Genomic DNA, 20,123 nt, shown 5'->3' on the forward strand with positions numbered 1-20,123 from the left:
AAAGAACAGCTCTTATTATTTATTTATTTATTACCATTTATTTATGTAGCACACACATATTCCGCAGTGCTTTACAGAGATAAGCGCTCTTGAATAAGTAATGTCATTTGCGATGTAAGGACTTCCTTGTTTATGACCCGGAAGTCATCACACCGCCATCAGCCAGCATATGCGCGACATGCAGGGGGCCCTGGGAGGAATCCTACTGGATGCCTCTCGGGCAAGTCTCTGAAAAAAAAAAACCCAAAGGATTCTATTAGGCAAAGCCATCTATTGAACAAGCTCCGAAAAGTTTCACTTTATGGAGCTTGATGCATATGGGGAATGCGGTCAAATCTCTGAAAATAGCATTTTCTGTTTGTCCGCATTTTTGAATCTGAAAGAGAGAGACCTAGGGGTAAATTTACTAAGATGAGAGTTCTATTAAGAAGTGATGTTGCCCATAGCAACCAATCAGATTGTACTTCTCATTTATCTAGCACCTTCTAGTTGATAATACCTGGAATCTGATTGGTTGCTATGGGCAACATCACTTCTTAATAGAACTCCCATCTTAGTAAATTTACCCCCTAAAGTAACACTGAAAGGGATCATCAGAGGTCATTCAGAAAGTGAATGGGACCAGGTCTGAGCTTTTATGAGCTGAGAGGAAATGTATTGTGAAATGGCATTACAGAGCAGATTAGCATTAGAGTTTAGTAGGTTATATTGTAATAAATCAAAGGATATTTTCATAATTTTTTAACTATATATATATTTATTTTCTGATTGTATGCAGTCCTTTTAAGTGGCTTTCCACCTACATTTTTTGGGACTTATGACTTTGATATTCTTGGGATTACCACATCAGTTATGAATAAATTGCGGGTATCCCAGACACAAATTGGATGGAGATACCATTTAAAATTATTTACAGATTTACTAAGTAACTACACTATCGTCTAATGTGTGACCTGCTTAACAATTTAATTACAGTCAATCATTTCACAGCAATCTACAAATTCACTGGCACCAATGCTTTATCCTGCAGATAGAAGTGTGTATGAAGTGTTTTAGTGAAAGTCTAAAGTCTCACAATACATATCGAGCGCAACTGAAATATATCTTCTAAGTACCGTCGGCTCTGACTATGATGCGTGATTAACACTGCACACTGCACTTTGATCTAATAAGTTGATCTATTTTTGCAATATCAGATAAGATTCTACAGCTGTATCAGTGAGTTGTGTAAAAATTGGGTGTGACAGTCATTCTCTTTAAACAGAAAAAGACGTAGGTCAAAGTCTGCGAACTTGTGCAAGAACTTTATTTTGTGCTTTTTAGCTTACCAACAAATATCTTTTTTTTTTTTTTTTAAATAATCTTAAAGTGTAGATACACAGTATCTTTATACTTGCTGCATGTAGGAATCAGTCAGCGTTCAGCAAGATAAGACTTCAATCCATAACATCAAGCTTAGGGCTCTTTCTGAGTCATGAGCATGGCCCAGATGTAAGCGGGGGATGGTACTGTCACCCTACTGTTCCTGTTTGAAATTTTTAAGCAAAGGAAAAAGAGGATTTGTGAAAAGATCACATAGATTCAAGACTAAAGTGACAGAGCTGTTACTGCAACATTTATTTGTATATTTGCCTCGTTTTGAAAACTTTATTAATACTAGTATCCAGAATGTAATTGCATTTCTGTTGTGGCACAGTGGTTAGCATTGCTGCCATCCCTCACTGTTGCCTTGATGCATATGCAAGCAACTTGGGTGTCTCTATGGGTTTCTTTCAGGTGTTTTGGTTTCCTCAAATGATCCAGAACTACAGTATACTGATTGGTTAATTAGCCTCTAACTAAAATGCTTCTAGAAAGTATTTTAACAGGTTGGGTACGGGATGCAGCGTTCGAGATCCCGGCGGGCAAAATACCAACCAATACCTGTTGGTCAGTATCCTAACCCTCACCCTCTCCCTAACCCTCCCTCCCTTTAGCCTAAACCTAACCTCCCCGCCCCGCACCCTAAACCTAACCCTCCCCTAGTGCCTAACCCCTAACCCTTCCCCTAACCCTGCTACTTAACTTTGGGATTCCAACAGTCAGGATGCCGGGGACAGGATTCTGACAGGTGTCGGGATTCCGGCGCCGGCATTCTGAGCGCCTGAATCTCCGCAGTCGGGACTAGGACCGCATCCCCTTTTAACATTTATCTAGTCAAAATCATGACACAATAAGCCTGGTCCACGCAGGCTGCAAGCAAAATTCACAGGGAAACCCAACCTGACCAATCACGCTCCGTTTCCAACCACCCAAAATCACACCAAATATATATAATCAGTCTCCTGTAGTCGCAACTTGTGTTCATTTCAATTTGCTTGAACTGTCTGATACAGTAGTTTGAAGCTGGTATATGTGTGTTCAAATAAATAGAATACAATTTTGATTTCAGGCTTGTTTACAGGAAAAGCGAAGGCTTATTTATATAGTGGAGTCATTTGTGGATAGGTGACAATTTGGGCACCGATGCTCTTTCTGGCACAGTGCACCAAAATGTCTAGTTACAGTTCTGGTTCCCACAACCGGAATCATTTCCTGGTGGAGGACCATCTGGCCCTATACAACAGTACCCCACTGATGGCGGCCTTGCACGGCCCCATAACAGCCAGATTGTAGCCAAAGCCGTGCGCTCAACATACAATGTGGGTTTGCGTGTCATAGCCCACTGGGTGTATGCAACCATGGTCCCAAGAAACAGCTGCAGTGGGGGATCCCTGGTTGCTTTTATTTGTTGTGGCTGAGGCACATACAATACAGTTAAAAAAATTAGGCTACAGAATATCAATTTCCATGAACACAATGTTGCTCTGTCAATGCATCTAATCATTGCATACACAAATGGTTCCCAAACTGTGGCACCTAGGGGTGCCTCAGGGCACTTGCAGGGGTGCCACGGGTTTGGGTTCCAGGACCAGATGAAACTATTTATGGTCCATGTGATAGGGAAAACCAGGTCTGGCTGCTGCTAATCATAAAATATGTGCACAAAAGGAATCACAACCCTGTCTACCACCACATAACTGAACCTAAGGATTGCATATAACACAATTTACTTAATTTAATAATTTTTGCAGAATTTCTTAATTAGAAACATTAGGCCTAGGGGTGCTGTGAAAAAAATGCTGAGACTCTAGGGCGCCGTGATTCAAGAAAGTTTGGGAATCACTGGCATATACCATCATATGTTGGCTTAACTTGGAGCACTACAATTCCCATCATGCATTATGTAACTGTATTAAAGTGCACTTTTTGGAAATTCTAGTTCCCTATAATAAGTTAAAAGGTCCACAGAATAAGAACAGATTCATATAGAATGCAAGATGCAGAAAAATATTAACTTTATTGTGCTGTTGATTAGTGCTGAAAAACAGGGATTTTTCCAGTGACAATGGTGACAAATCATAAAAACCTTACACTGACCCAGGAAATTAGGGACCTCTGGGCTTGATTCACTACCGTACGCAACTACGATTATGCCTGCAATCGGCTGATTGTTGCATTCTGCGTATGCATCGCAGTGCACGTGCGCAAACTAGCCTCTGCGATCAGGCAGTGACTACACAGACCATTCGCAGAGTGATTGAGAGGAAGAACCATTTGTGGGTGGTGACGGGGGGGGGGGTGATCGGAGAAACGCAGGCGTGCCAGTGCGTTCGTACGCCATTACAGGGGCATGTATGCATTATCCACTGTGATGGCCTACGCAGTCTGAGGTCTCATTGCATGTGTGGAAGTTAGCGGTTCCTGAGTAAGGTCAGAGCTTGTGCAAGTCTGCGTGAGGCTGCGATGGTACACGATTGTACTGATGGTTTTGCAGTCTTGCTAAACATTACGGATGTGTGCTAAGTAAAGTGCATGTCCTTGTGTGGTGCTGCGACGGCATAGCGATCGCAATGTATTAGCATACTATCGCAGATGAACTGCATGCATAATCGCAATTACATTTGCAGTTGCGTTCGATAGTGAATCAGGCCCTCTGATCACATGAGAACACAGAGTGAAATCTGCTGATGCTGAGTGAGCTAGGATTGCTCACTGTTCTGTACAGTAATATTAATGTCGGTTCAGTTTACATGAACACACATTTTTGTACCTGCACCACCCCTCAGAACAATGCATTTCCTAGACTTTCGTTCCTGATGTAACCATCACAGAGAAGCATTGTGTTATTACCGGAGGTTGAGAATATGATCAGGTTGTGTTGTGTGAAAACGTTTGTATCAAATAGGCGAAAGGCGTATGAGGTATCCTCTTCCAACTGGAATAGGAAGTTATTAAAGTCTGTCCAGGAAACTTGGAACACACTATTGTGACCTTAGGCAATTGTTTGTTTAGACTCTATTTCACATCAGTTGCCCATTGCCTAACAATATTAAGCTTCCTGTGTTGTTGATCTGATATTTCTACTGAAATAAGCACCCAAGATCAAAGCCTTGCATTACAATGTTAGCTTTTCACAGCTCTATGCCTCTGAATGTCACTTTTTCACCTTTATTCATAATGGTTAAAGATATAAAATTACCACATGATGGGGAAATATAATTTAATGGTAATAAAATGTGTTGTTGCTAGATAAATATATATTTTTTTCTACAATTACACTTAAGAAATTTTACTCCAGTTTTTCTCTCTCCTTTCACCCTGCGCATTTCTTATGGCCGTGGTTAATGCCTACTTCAGATTTTGTTTCAGGTTTAGCTATATACAGTATCAGAGGTATCTGGCTGCTGGAGAAAGGTACAGTATTATGGGCCACAGGATATGGTGGTGAGAGCATACTGAGTATTTCGGAGCACCTGTAGAGTTGGATTTATCATTATGGTTCACTTATATACTGTGAGTGTGCAGTAGAAATGTGTATGCATACTGTACATCTCTATACAGATTTCATCACATCTTACACTTACATTTCCTTACACTTGGACAGGTGACACAGTGGAGGGAAGGGACGGTCAAGCATAGGCCATGTAAGGGTGTGCTCTCTAGTTGCAGTTAAGGTACGTATTCCTGGAAGCATATGCATGTAAATACCTCCCAACAGGAGGACTGGGGGCATAGCCACATCATGAAAGGGGCATGTCTGTGTCATAGAGGGGCATGGCTGTATGTCTTAATCACAGAGGGGGCCTGGTTAGCTCTGAAAAGAGCTAGACTGCCACCTATCCCTCAGTATAATCTCTTCTAGCACCCTTTCTATGCTGCACACACAACTGGCAAGCAGGGCCATAGAGGTGGGGATGGGCCCAGGTAATGTAGGGGGTGCAGCATAATAGTGGACATGGTCACGCCTCCTACAAATAAAGGGAAAAATATGCACACCCGCAGATTCAGGTGGTGGTGGTCAGTGATTAGTACAATCGCTCCCCCCTCGCACATCATGCAGGCAGAGAGCGACTGCTGCTACTCAGTGGCAGCAGCCTCCCTGGACAGTCCGCAGCTCAGCACACAGCAGCGTGTGCTGGGCTGAGGAGAGAGGCTGCTGCAGCTGAGAGATAATACCCGGGCCCCACTTGGGGGATCGGTATGATATAAATCACGACAGCGGAAGCCCAGCAGAGGTGAAGATCCCGACTGCACTAAAGGTAAAGTGCCTAACCCTAACCGCCCTCTAAGTGCCTAAACCTAATCCCCCCTTCTCCGCTGCTTTAACCTAAGTCTCCCAGGGGGGTGCCTAACCCTAACCCCCCTTCCCCTAGCCTAACCCTAACCCTCCCGGGGGGCTGCCTAACCCTAAGTCCCCCTGGGAGCCCCTAACCCTCCCCCTCTAACGGCTTTCCGCACCCGGCTTACAGCTTACCTTCGATCGGGATACCTGGTGTCGGGAACTTGACTCCTGTCATTTAGTCCTTGTCGGGATTCCGTCCATCGGCTTCCCGACTGCTTCCTCCACTGGGTCCCTCCAACAAGTCCAGGGTAACTGATACCCATTCCGCCCAACACTTTCGGTGCCCCTACTGGCAGATGCTTGCAGCACCCATTCACTTCTTTTCTGCTATGCATACACCCCAATTAGCCAGTGAGCAGGACAGTGGGAAAAAAAAATTCAAATAGTTACTGTCCCACAGAACTCGGTCGGGTGGTATGCATGTATGTTTTCAGGAGACGTATCTCTTGTTGGTGCTAGCCAAACTCATGACTAATGATGACAATTGCAAACACTATCTAGCTGATTGGTGTCTTGAAGTGATATTATTGAATAGTGTGGCTACTATATTATGTGAAGTTGAAACCATCTATTCGCATTAAGGGCCTGATTCAGAGCCGCTTATAAGCGGCCGCTCGTTCGCTCTGAGCTATGTTCGCACAACTGCGCATGCGTATGGGTCGTAATGCGCATGCGCAAACCATTCATTGCAGTCAGAAATCATGCGCTCGCAAAACAGCGAGGGGCTGCTAATTTGTTTGACAGAATGTACCGTTTGTTGGTGGTAACAGGGGAAGGTTCTTGAAAAGGGGGGAGTGGAGATCCGAACGCAGGCGTGCCAAACGGTCAAAAGGGCGTTTAATGGGAGTGCATAATTAGTAAAGGAGCGTCATCAACCATGTCACTTGGTTGTCTTTTAGCCTGAACTGCTCGCAGTGATAGCGGTAAGAAAATCCTACCACAAGCACTGCGAGCAGTTCAGATGCCTTTCGATGTACCCGATTAATCTAATAAATACCGGAGATGACATGTGTTGCGAACGGCAGAGGGGCGTCATTACAAAATAGTGAGCGCATTTTTCGTTCGCTCGCTCACACATAGAGGCGTCAACAAAACGCAAAGAGCGAGCGCTCAATTTAAATAGTCGGCCCCTTTTTGGAACGACCGCCCGCAAATAGCGTCCGGCTCTGAATCAGGCCCTTAGTCCATTTGGACTGTAGCAGTAAAGGAGATTCCTATTTTATTCTTAAACAACAATGCAAATTTGACCAACTGTACATGAGCCCCTCAGGGCCGTAGCAGGGTGATATTCCACCCTGTACCAGCCCCGCCTCTGAACATGTGATGTCATGATGAGGGGGCTGGGCTGCTGGCACCAGGAAGGAGCAGAACTCCAGGAGCATCCTAAGGAGGTGGCTCCTTAGGCTGCAGAGTGCCAATGGCTGCAGGTTTCCATTCTAGGCACATTGCAATCAAAATGCTGGTATGCTGGAGCCATGGAGGAGCAACGGTGCTTCCACCTAGGCCCTGCACCCTGGGTGGTGGCACTGCTTGTCCACCGCTAGTTATAACATTGGAGCCTTTATTTTAGATCTATAGGAAAATCTAGCTATTTATCAATGCTCACAATATGTTGAAGATGAGGTGTAGTGGTAGCTCAGTCTAAGATCATAGGTGTGTCATGTTTAAATTAGGATACATATTTAAAGGAAGGTTTATCAGCTGTCCATGACATTCTTTGTATTTCTGTGTTAGCCCTGCTTCTATGCTTGTAAAAATAATGATCACTATGACACATGCTGTTATAATATTCATGCCAGACCTACCATGTGTGCAGCTTGTTTAATTTTTGGTCTACCTGGCATTGTATTTGTACAAACATTCAAACTGTATTTAAATACTGTGTGGATGTTACTCTCAGACAGGATGCCTTTATCCCTGTTAGTGCTCTAAAGGTTCAGTTTACATTTACATATGGAGAATTTTGTATTGGCTATGGTTGATGCTCTGCTATGACATCCCCTACAGCTTCTGCATTTAAGACCTATCAAGCTGCTAGGGAAGAAACTTTGGAGATTATAGAAACCAATAAATGGAATCCTGGTGAGGAGTGTAGGGTGCTAGTGCTTTGTTGGTTTAGTATGTTGTAATGGCCATATTCCAAAGATCTATTCTGGAACATTATGTCACAAGGATTTATTATAGTTGTCCTATCAATAATATGTGCTGTATTTCATTTGATATGCACAGCTGTAAACATCTTAGCACTTGATGTTTGAGGGAGAGTTTGGTCAAGCTGGGTAGTTATAGTATGGAGCAGCACAGGAGAAATCTTGGTGGCAGTAATGTATGATAAGGAGATTTGGTTATCAGAAATAAAGGGTGGCATAGCTCAGAGGCAGATTGCAGTAGTCAATAGGGAAGATTTCTTGCGACGAGGTAAATAAAAATATGTGAAGGGGGTAGGAGTTGATGAGGGATTTGAATATGAGGGTGAGAAGCTTAAAATGTATTTTGAAGTAAATGGAGAGCCAGATTAGGGATTTGTAGGGTGGTGTAGTGGATGTGGAGACGATCAGTCTTTCAGCAGCATTTAGGACAGATTGTGGAGTAAAAACTTTTGATTACAGGAAATGAGCAGAGAGAAAATGGGCACAAGCCACTAAAGTTGTTTGGTAGCAAAGGGGAGGAGAGAAATGGTTCAATAACTGGAGAGTAAGGCACAGTAATGAGATGGTTTCTTAAAAATAGGATAGATGTTTGAATATTGAAGGAACGTGCTATTGGAGAGTGAGAGGTGAGCAAGGTGCAGGCAAGCATTGGGTGTGAAGGTGTTGGGAGAGAAAAGGATCGAGGGCACAGGTTGAAGGAGTAGAGGAAGAAAGAAGTGTAACAAATTCAGTAACAAGAAAGAAAGAACTGAAGGTGGGTAAGTGAGTAGGTTGGTGTAAGGTTATGAATTTGGATAGATGAGATTTCATGACGGATGGCGTTGATTTTGTCTTTGAAGTTGGTGGCATAGTCACGAGCAGTAATAAAAACAAAGGAGGGTGTTTGGGATGATCACAGAAGAGAGTTGTTGGTAGCAAAGAGGCAATAGGTATTAATGGTTGGGTTGTAGCTTTTCTTGGTGAGAGAGATGGCAGTATAGTAAAAAGACATGATAAAATTGTAATGGAGGAAGTTGGAACAAATATTTTTCCATTGGTGATCAGCTGTATGTGAACACCTTTGCAGGGGCAGCTCTGTTTGGATGGGATGCAGTCAGGATACCAGCGGGCGCTATCCCACCCGCCGATATCACGACACATACATCCCGACATGGGATTAAAGAGAGGCTTCGAAATCCGGACGCCTATCATTAGCCCCACTACGGAGTCCTGACACCCGGTACACCGAATGAAGGTATGCCGGTAGTCTTAGCGTCTAGCCATGGGGGGGAGGAGGGTTAAGTTTAGGGACCCATGGGGGGACTTAGGGTTAGGTACCCCCTGGGAGGGATAGGGTAGGTGAAGGGGGGTTAGGCTTAGTCACCACTAGGGGGGGTTAGGTTTAGGTAACCCCCCGGGAGGGTTAGGTTTGGGTGTGGGATGGGAGGGTTAGGTTTAGGCACTAACGGGGGGAGGTTAGGGTTAGACAACCCTAAGGGTGGGTTAGGGTTAGGGGGGAGAGGGGAGGGTTAGAGTACTTACCTTCAGCTGTGGGGATTTCAACCCTCTGGGCTGCCGCTATCGATTCCGTTTGGAGTGGCTGTTTTAGGCTTGGATCATTAGAGACAATATGTGGTGGCTTGAGCTGTCTCATCTAGGGCTGCGGTGAGCAGAGAGTTGTATAAAGAGACTACAGCAATAGGGCTGGACACGGTGGAGAGATTTTAAAATAATAAATGAAGAAAACAATATTGAAGCACTATCATAGAGAAAAGAACAAAGCTATGTTGTAATCTATTACCAATATTTATAAGATTGGCCATCTCCACTGCGGTCTTCAACTGTCTGCCTTTTAAGGGTTTATATGGATTCTTTACTAAATGTGGGCAGTATATACAAAACTATAGTATTCACTTCTGGCTGCCTCAGTAACTCTGAGAGACAAGATGCAGTCTGCAATTTAATTTGTCTTCCTGTCCCTCATATATGACTTAGAGCATTCTCTGAGTATTATCTCCTAGCCTTTGTATATACAGCATGATAATATAGTACCTTTCTGTGCTGGCTCCCAAGCAACAAGGCACCAGACAATGGGAGTAACCATATTATCACTATAATATACTGCTTGTGGGCAGTACTTAGTTTATATATAACTTTTTATCTGCCAACTCTGTAATTTAGTTCTAGTTAAATGAAAAATGGATATAACATTCACAGATATACATGTCAAAGTTCCAGTGCCGTTCATGAATTTTAAATGTTTGTAAATGACTATAATCTCTTTATGTTAGCAAGTTACTGTTTGTCATTTTCACTTTATACTCATACTCAGGGTTGTATTTATAATGGGTGCAGGGTGTGAGGTGCACATGGGCCCCTGGGTCCGGGAGGGGGGCACACCACATGCCCTGCACCCATATGTTTTGAATATTTACCCCTCCAAAGTCCCGCGTCGGGCTGTAGCGCTGGACAAAACACCTGAAAAATGTCTGCCGCTGACATTTTTCTGGCGTTGTGCGCATACGCACTAGGGATATCTCTGTAAAGATGGCAGCCGCAACATTTTCCCGGTGACCTGTGCATGCACAGTAGACTCTGGGCACACTCTAGTGCCCAGAGTTTACTGCTGCGGTGACGCGGCCGGTCTCCGGGGAGAGAGGAAGGGGCCCCCGGACGGGGAATGCACAAGGGCCCCCTCCTCTCTTAAGACGCCTCTGCTCATACTAGCTCCCTAAAATGTGTTTCAAAATATTAAGATAAGGTTCCTAGGGGTAAATTTACTAAAGTGAGAGTTTTTAGAAATGTGGATGTTGCCCATAGCAACCAATCAGATTCTAGCTATTATCTTCTAGAAGCTGCTAGTTAAATGTTAAGTAGAATCTGATTGGTTGCTTTCGGTAACTTCTCCATTTCTAAAAGCTTTCACTTTAATATATATACCCCCTAGAGTATATAGGAATAGAACAAATCCCCTTGAACGAGTTTTCAACCATCAGCTGATTTATTTTTTCTTCATGCTCTCATCTATCTTTTACGAGATATAAAGCTTTATCACTCTGACATCCATTGGCGTATCTATAATGGGTGCACACTCTGAACCCATAATTATACTTACCTCTCCGGAGTCTCGCGTCAATGGGAAAATAGCACGGTGACCATTTTTCCTGTGTTTTCTGAATGTGCAAAAGAGATGTCTCAGAGAACGGGATGTAGTTCAATACCGACATCCAAATCCCGACAAGGGACTTAAGATAGGTGTTGAAATACTGACGCCTATCTTAATCCCGACCCCGGAACGCCGGTAAGTCCGGGGCGCCCTTAGCGTTAGCCGTGTGTGGGGGGGGGGTTAGGTTTAGGGAGCGTAGCGGGTTAGGTTTTTGGGGAGGAGTTTAGGGTTAGGCACCCTTAGGGGGAGGTTATGGTTAAGCATTACAAAGGGAGGGTTGGGGGGAGGCAGAGGGGTGCCGGTGTTGGGATATGAACCCATACCCATTCCCAGAGAACGTGGCACCGGCATCATGTTCATGGAAACCTACGCAAGCATAGTAGATTGTGCCAGAGTCTACTGCTCTGCCAAAGAGGAGAGGGACTGCATGGAGTCTGCATATGGGCTCTATCCTCTCTTAAACCACCTCTGCTGACATATTTTTATTTTTCTTAACAATATTATATCATCGGGCGACTTTATGGGGTACACAGCACAATTCGGCTGTATAAATTAGCGCATACTGCTGACATCTAGGCGGCATGGGATTATGTCTGCAGCAGTAATATCACTGGCTCTCTTTAGCTGACTATACACTGCACAGTAACAACTGGTTTGAGTAAATATCCCCTCCTCTTTGTTGGCTGGCCAGCAGCACTATTGTGCAGTGTTTGGCTGGCTTTACACTGGGTGGTATATAGATTGTAAGCTCTCGCCAGCTTTTGTGGGTATTATGACTACATATGCAGCAATGTCTCTATATAGCTTATATATATCATATTCTATGTTCTGCGTATGCCCTGTACTGTAAGTCTTCTGCACTGTTTTCTTCTTATGTTTGAACTGTTTCTGATTATGTGTAAGGTCTTGCGTACCCATCATGTAACTGAAGGCTAATAATAATAATAATAATAATAATAATGAAGTGGTAACTAAAATAAACAACTAGATATACATACAGAACGATGGCACACACAAACCTGTGGGTGGCATTCAATAAAGATACCAAATTGCAAATTAAATTAAAATAAATAAATAAATAAGTTCATGGCACAGAATGAAAGAATCGAGTATTGCCAGACAGTGTTTAATGTATTAAGTAATCTGTTATTGTATCGCGTCATGAAAATATACATGGCATTCATGTTGCCTAAATACAAGGAACCATTTGTGGTAAGCAGATTGTAGTTGTTCTAGCTTCCCTGCCTTTCTTATAAGGATTAACACAAATTGTTGGTGAGCTTATGTATTTGATTTGTATCCTGTCTGGGAAATGTCATGAACGGTACAGAAAATTATATACTGCTGTTTAAAGGAACTCGAACTTTTCTTTGTCTGGCTTGTAGTGAAAATATAAAGCAAAGTCAGTTTTCATGTTTTTAGTAAAGGAATGTACAGCTGCATGCAGCTTGCTATCACAGCACATAACACCGCTTTGGTGGAACAAAAAACTATGGATGTGTGAAGGAGACATATCCTAAAATGCTGGAGCGATTTCCTGCTCAAAGTAAGGACAATAACCGTGTGTAACCATAAAACGGCCATCTGCCTTATCTTTATTAGCTTCTAAACTAAACAAGTATCCATTTCCATAATGGGTAATTCTGCTTGTTACCCACAAACTATTCATTCTCTCCTATTATGTACAAGTTGCAAAGTACCCATTTGTTAATTTCATATATATGTTATTACAGTCTGTAAACGCACACAATCAAACACAAAATCATTATCGTTATTTTTAAAGGAGTAGCGTTACTTTATTGTCACAATGCAGCCAAATCAATAAGCTACAAGGTTCTGTCGGATCTTTGTGCGTCAATTTAGAGCAGCAAAAACCTCCCGTAACAAACAGAATACGCCAGGTAGTTAGGACGACCAATGATTTTCTTTCTGACTTTGCTTGAACAATATTGCTATTAAGTTTACAAGTTTTTCAACAAGGAGGCTGTAAATAAATAATAATAAAATTATTTGCAGGTTATCTTATCAATTGGTTGAATACAATGTAAATAATTGTGTGCATTTAATTGGAGCATATGGGAAAAATGATGGCAGATTGTCTAACAGCACATTGACTGGTTGTTATGAAATATGTATATTATTAAAAAGTATTTAGTGGTCTATTCATGATGTTAATTATCAGGGTCCATTCGGACCCTGATAATTAACATTCTAACTCGATGTAAGCTAGATCTGAAAATCAGCTGTCTCCCTGAAGCTCGAGATCTCAAAATCAGCTGTCTCCCCGAAGTGTTTCACTGCTCCTTCCGGGAGAAGTGAGAAAAGTACGCATGTGTGACCTACAGGGCTTGCATGCCCACAAGAGCCCCGATGTCCATCAGAAGGAGTTAGACAGGGGCTGAGGGATCCTCTTCGCAACCCAGGACTCTTTACTATGGGGAAGGAGCAGAGGGCCTGATTCAGAGCCAGACGCTCTTTCAGAGCGCTCGCTCTGAATCAGTACCCTCCCTCTCTTTTTTTAGAGCGGCCTCGTGGCCGCTCGCATAGCTATAGCTAAAGATGGTCGCGATGGTCAACACCATCGCGACCATCGGGCTTGCGACGAGACTATTGTGGTAGGGTCTCGTCTGCCGCAAGCCCTGGAGTGCTTTTGGCTCTATCAGAGCCAAAAGCACTCCCACTGACATCATTTTTGATGTTAGTGGGGCCGGCCCCAGACGGTAGGCGTTCCCATGGGAACACCTCCGTCTGGGCAGCAACGCCCCCGGCACGCCCACCAAATGGGGCGTGCTGTCACTCAACATCGACAGCACGCCCCCTTTGTAGCGAGACCCATAGCGACGGCTTGCCCGTCGCTATGCGGGTCCTGCGCATGCGCACAACGGAGCCGGCTCCCTCGTGCGCATGCGCACTTGGCCAACATCGACCCGCTTGCGAGCGCTCAGTGCTCGCGAGCAGGTCTGAATCAGGCCCAGATTGCGATCACGGAGCAGGAGCGAATGCTCCCACACTCAAGCTCCGAAAATATTGTATTTTCAGAGCTTGATGAATTCTGCGAGAGGAAGGTAAGCAGGAGATATCTGTGATATCTCCTGCTTTACCTTCTTGATGAATGGCCCGATAACTTAATTTCTACAATATGCAGGTGAAATGTTCATTGTTACCTGCTTTTGTAGAAATTAAGTGATGATGAATAGGCGCCTTAGTGTGGTTATAATAATTCAGCAACATGTTAAAAAAAACAGAACCTCGACAGAACTGCTAGCAAGAAAATTGTTCATGAATGTGGAAACAGCTTCAGGTGGGATATAGTCAGCATCATGACAGTTACAATACAGACAGCAGCATCCCGACTGTTAGAGTACCAACAGATTGTGGAGGTAAGTATCAGGGTGAGGGTTAGGGATAGGCACTAGGGGGAGAGTTAGGGTTATGCTGCGGGAGAGGAGGGTTAGGCTGCAGGATGGGTTAGGGTTAGGCTGCGGGACGGCTTAGGCTGCAGGATAGGAGGGTTAGGCTGCGGGACGGGTAAGGGTTAGGCTGCTGGAAGGGTGAGTTAGGGTAAGGGTTATAATAGTTATAATAATCTGTCGGGATTCTGACTGTTGGGATGCTGCTGGTATTCTGACCGTCGCCATCCTGACCGTTAGGATCCCTTTACCCAACCACTTCAGGCTGACAGTGCTAAGAGTAGTGTCATTTTGATATAGACTTTATTTGCAATTCTGACATTATATCCAATAGAAATGCAGCTTCTGATATCTAAGCATAGATTCTGATGGCACCAAGCCCACTACCCTTCTCAGCAAAGCCGTAACAACAAATTTTAGCACCGGCGAGAAGGAAATTTAAGGCCCCCAAAACCCTAAATTGTAATCAAATTAACCTAAAATATTAATTCCCTCTGTTCCCCTTCAGATTTGCACCATGGGCAGCTGCCCTTCTCGCACAGCCCTAGCTACGTCCCTACTTTACAGTTACAGGTTCAGTAGAAGCACACTTACCTATAGGACTGTACAAATTTCCTAGGTATGCACACAAATAGGTCTCATTCTGAATCGGATGCAATGACAATATACATGCAGATGGTCAATGCTTTGTAACTGTGCATGCGTCTAAGTAGCTAAAAAGTCACAGCGCATGCGTTCCTTGTTGTATCTGCACCGAGACGCAGGACCGACTGAGTCGCATGGTTACAGAAATGTATTGGACGTTCCTGGGCGGTGACCGGCGGTGCGGACATGTAAAGTACCACCCAGCCAGCTGTAAGTTTTTTAAACACAGCCTGTAAAATGAAAGTTAGAAGCTGATTGGTTAGTACATTATCTCTCTCCACTTTATCTCCCTGCAAGGTTCGATAAATCACCCCATAGTGTTCTGGTGTCTAACTGGAATAGTTCAGCATTCAGACGTTGCCATGGGACACCTACTATATGGTCAAAGAATGGACAAGAGCACGCATTCACCAGAACTACTGTACCCCAATGCTTCCAGTCATACAATCACTGAACTGTGGAACAATGCTGATGCCTTCGGTACCCCCCACAAACCCCATCCTGAGGTTGACTGCACCCCCTAAAAATCAGTTACCTAAATTTCTGGCAGCAGTTCCACAAATCTGGGCCTTGCTGCGCATTTTTCAGGAACGTAATGTTCTAATCGCAATAAGTTTCTGATTTTTAATAATAATAAAAAATAAGTAAATAACGTGTATTCCCATTTTTACCAAGTCACTTCATTTCTTCTCTGTGACTTCACTAGAGCTAAATTATATACTGTATTATTTGTCAGAACGCATCCATACCTCCTTAACATAATATAGCCTTTTAGACTGAGACCACCACCCAAAATAACTGAATGGAGTTCCTTGTTGTTTACTTGATACTGCCTTAATCAGGAATGCTTATGAAAATGCATTTTATAGCATATTAGTGTATGCATTTTTCATGAAGGTTTTGTTCTAACATTGAAGTACGATAGTGCTGTGCATAGGGAACATGTACTGGCATCAAAGACGCACTCTGTCGCATTTTTGTTCGCATTAGTTATGTATGCAAATACAAATGTATGAAAGAAGAGCTCATCTTGAAAGGCACTCAGATAAGCTAGTGCTTTAAATGATTGTTTTCACCGATTTAAGTAAAAGGGAACATATAATGTGTTTTGTTTTTTATCTAGAGAACCCGTGATGCTGCACAATGCCTGTTGCCTGGGCTGAAATTAAATCTAAAAAACAATTATAAGTGTATTAAAGGGACACTCACACCTCGGCACGCCATATGCTTGTATTAAAGCTCATGCTGTGTAGAAGTGCTATATGTGCATCTCCCTCTTTTTTCAAAGCACTTGATTGATTTATTTTAGACAGCGTTTGGTGTCTTCTCGGCTGTTATAAACTGCAGTCAGTCTGAGTTCTCATCAAGGGGAGGCTTGTAGCAGCTCTGCTCTCTGTGGGGGGACAACACCTTAGCATTGGTAATATAAGAGGCATACAATGTTGTAATTTATTTTTCAGTGTATCCAACTGTGGATCAGCTGGAGAAGCTGGCGAAGCATCCTCAATACATAATGGTTAATAGGGCTTTTTTTTCTATATTAGTAATACCAGTTTGAATATATATATATATATATATATATATATATATCAAAATCAATTCAGAGATGTAAACATAAACATAACATATTCATAGTGACTTGGTTGATCTTAAATAAAAGATCATGGAATATTATTTGTTTTGGAATTAAAATCCCCTCCCATGACTGGGACCCCTGATGTTCTTAGCGTTCTATCCAGCTCTGACTATAGCCTATGACTATACAGGTATTCCTGCCGCCCAGTCACTCTTCCTGCATTGTGTGCTGCTGTCCCGGTGTGTGCAATTTAATACATCCGGGTGCTATTATCGCATACTGCAATGAGATCATGGGCGCTAATATCGTGCCAAAATCGCATGCGGGATGTATCAAGCAATGCATTATGCATGTGATACATCCCTCCACTTACCGCATGCATACTGGAGTTAATAACGCCGGTATGCACATACAAATGCGATTACAATTTAAAAGGACAGCTCTTCCGTAAAGAGCTGTTCTTTTCGAAGAGGGAACTTACCGGCTTAAGACCTGGGAGACCTTCTGTGCATGTGCTAGCTGACGCACGAGCCATGGGGGACACTGGGAGGATTCCTATAGGAAAGAATGCGGAAAGAAATTCACAGCCTTCTATTAGGCCTTCTATTAGGCAACACCATCTATAGAAGGTGTTGCCTACCAGCTACAAATACATATGGGGAATGCGGTCAAAATGGCAGTTTTTGGAGTTTTGAATTTTAACTTAAGTACATATCGCCCTGAGTATGCAATTATTGATAATAGGGCCCCTAAATGTTATACTTTTTTCTAAACCGAATAGTTGTTATGGAAACAAATGTACATAGTTTTAAACTCAATTTATTTTTCCAGGGATAATTTATGGCAGTCAGTGTAAGTAAAAGCTGAGTTTACTTATTTATGAATTCATTCACAACTGCTCCAAAATAGATTAAGAATATTTGTTAATATTCAGTTAGTCCTCAGAGTTATTGTCAAGGAGACAGAACTGCTGCAATTTCCCCTTTAAATTTTCAATATCAGTTAAACATTAAATGAGTGTAAGATCCGTTTCTTCCCTTTAACCCCCAGGAACTACATGATCAGGGATGCAGTTCAATTACCGGCATCCGGAATGCCGGCTGACGGAATCCCGATGCTGGAAGCCCCACCTGGTACTAAAGATAGGCGTCTAAATCCCGACGCTTATCTTTAGCCAGATGCTGAAATCCCAATGGCCGAAATCCCGGACGAAGGTAAGTGGGGAATCGTCCCCGGGGGGACATAGGGTTAGGCACCCCCCTGGGGAGTGTTAGGGTTAGTCTAGGGGGAGGGGGGTTAGAGTCAGGCATCACCGAGAGGAGGTTAGGGTTAGACAACCCCTGGGAGGGTTAGGTTTAGGGTGCAGGGACGGCGAGTTAGGTTTACTCACCCCCCGGGGGTCTTAGGGTTAGGCACCACCCCAGCAGTTTTAGGGTTAGGCACCACTAAGGTGGTTAGTGTTAGGGAAAGGAGAGGGGAGGGTTATGGTACTTACCTGCCCCAGTTGGGATCTTCATGCTTCTGCCTTCCTTTGGTGGTATTTCATCAGCCGGGCATAGATCTGGCGGCATTACATACCAATTCCCATGATCACACAACGTTCCCTTGGGCAAAATGTGGTGCTGCGCGCACGGCCTATGGGGAGTGACCACTTTCCCAATACAAAAGTACAAGTATGAAGATTACAGCTTCCCCACTTACAACTATTTTCATCCATTTTCATTATCCGTTATAGAACTATAATCAGGCAGTTTTAAGGATTGCTAAACTGCAGAAAGGGAGGAGCCTTGGGAAAAAGTGTTTGAGTGTCCACGAAGGGGAAGGAGCACCTCAATGATACCAAAAGTATCCAAAAACAGTGACACTAATCTAAGAAAACTGTCGTTTTTCAATTCACAATTGCTCATACTTGAAGATAGAGAACATTTAAATTGTTTGCCAGCGCCATTTCTGTAAGAACTGTCGCTCGCTACTTAGGGTGTTTGAGAACAAGGTCAAGAGCCACTGACCTAAAAGATCAGCTTGTAAATGACATTTGCCCATCACTGTCAGATTTATGAAACTCCTGGTAAAGATACAGTGTCAGAGCACCAGACAGCACTTATCAAATGTCTCAAATAGTTTCCTTTGACTGAGCGGCGACTGCATTGCTGGAACATTTGTGACCAGATTCTGTGTTACTTTATGAAGCTTATTTAAACTTGAAAGAATACATCTTTCCCTGTTGGACTCTTGTCTTTAAAGTTCCATTATCTCTTTCTGTTATGACTATTTATGGAAATTGCTGCAAGTGGTTGATAGATGTGGGGGTATTTTCTCAGACCCGTGATGAATGTTATTTATATCTTAGTGAGGTTATCTATGTTTCTGTTGAACTTGTATAAACCCCTACAGTATATATTGGATGTAGAGGACAGAATACATCTGTCACCAACCACTGAGTCCACAGTCTTACATGAAAATGTCAAAATACAACTCCCCGTAGAAAACTGAACACGTTTTAAGGTCCATATATAATTATTCAATTGGTTACATGCAAATATTTTCTATAGGATAAATATTGCGTTGCTTTGTATTAGAGTTATTTTATGTTGAAGTGTGCTTTTTTTTGTGATATCTGAAACTTGCTTAGCCACAGTAATGGGCCTATGCTGCAGTTACTATTGTCCAAATCATCAGACTTTTTAATTCTTACGGCTATGTACTAAATAGCCGTAACCCTGCACGGTTACATCCGAGGCACATTAGAGGAGTCTTTCTCATTTTCGACAGACTCCTCCTGAGAATCTGACACTGCTCATGCGCACAGCGTCAATTTCCGGAGCCAGACGGAGGCTGCTGGAGAGATATTGTAAGATCCCTTTCCTGCGAGAATGCAGTTGATGTCATCTGAGGATGGCGTAAACCAATGAGGCCAAACTTTGGTTTTAAAGTTTGGTATGTAGGGTTAAGTCCGTAGTTATTGATAATAATGGGGACTGCGGTTTGCGTCACTAATTAGCCTTTTGCAGTTGAACTTCTGTGGAATCTCCTGATTGGGTTATTAGTACATAACAACAATACATAAAATGATGCAGAAACTGCAGTTTCTACATAATTTTATCAACAAAAACTTGATAAATAGGCCCCTTAGAATCGTTGGTTAATGTATAATGGATATAATGTACAGGTTTAAGATATGGCATTCATTTGTTATGTCATACAAGGGCTCATGTAATTATAGCTGCTCTAAAAATATTCACATGGTTTCAGCTTTCACCCTCAATCACGTTTGGGTTCATCTTCTTTAGATATTTGATGCCGCAGTCACAGTTAATAGGTCAGTGTGTGTTCAAAATGGTTCTTCCACCATGAATCTACATTTTCTGATTCAGTGACAGATCAAAAAGAGCACATGTACCCTGCTGGACATTAGTTAGAGACATAATTATCATCTTTTATCCCGTGCAACATACTTAGAGGAGACACAGTTAGATGACCTTATGCATTTTTG

Source organism: Taudactylus pleione, unplaced genomic scaffold (assembly GCF_031769625.1).
Source record: "Taudactylus pleione unplaced genomic scaffold, aTauple2 ptg000218l, whole genome shotgun sequence".
In the NCBI taxonomy this organism is placed as follows: Eukaryota; Metazoa; Chordata; class Amphibia; order Anura; family Myobatrachidae; genus Taudactylus; species Taudactylus pleione.